This window comes from Poecilia latipinna, unplaced genomic scaffold (genome assembly GCF_001443285.1).
Source record: "Poecilia latipinna isolate Pla-1442-1.1 unplaced genomic scaffold, P_latipinna-1.0 Scaffold936, whole genome shotgun sequence".
Classification (NCBI taxonomy): Eukaryota; Metazoa; Chordata; class Actinopteri; order Cyprinodontiformes; family Poeciliidae; genus Poecilia; species Poecilia latipinna.
In genome coordinates, this window is record NW_015113552.1 from 242885 (window position 1) to 243190 (window position 306).

A 306-nucleotide genomic window follows, 5' to 3' on the forward strand; every position below is an offset into this window, starting at 1 on the left:
CCTGTGGCCCCGCTTTGCGTTCTCTGGACCCACTTTCGGCCCCCTGGCCCCGCTTTGGGCCCCCTGGACCCACTTTGGGTCCCCTGGACCCACTCCTGGACCCACTTTGGGCCCCCTGGACCCACTTTGGGTTCTCTGGACCCACTTTGGGCCCCCTGGACCCACTCCTGGACCCACTTTGGGCCCCCTGGACCCACTTTGGGCCCCCTGGACCCACTTTGGGGTCTCTGGACCCACTCTGGGCCCTCTGGACCCACTTTGGGCCCCCTGGACCCACTTTGGGTTCTCTGGACCCACTTTGGGCCC

General features: G+C 67.0%; 1 long non-coding RNA gene across 1 annotated transcript in view; it reads right to left on the bottom strand.

The window, feature by feature from the left end:
- Window positions 1-287, bottom strand: part of LOC106957774 (uncharacterized) — a 3817-nt gene extending 3530 nt beyond the window's left edge. Inside the window, exons 1-2 of the long non-coding RNA XR_001427025.1 lie at window positions 166-287; window positions 94-133 (exon numbers count right to left, since the gene is read on the bottom strand). This is a non-coding gene — a long non-coding RNA (uncharacterized LOC106957774). The remainder of the gene's footprint in view (window positions 1-93; window positions 134-165) is intronic.
- Between the last annotated feature and the right edge of the window lie 19 nt (window positions 288-306).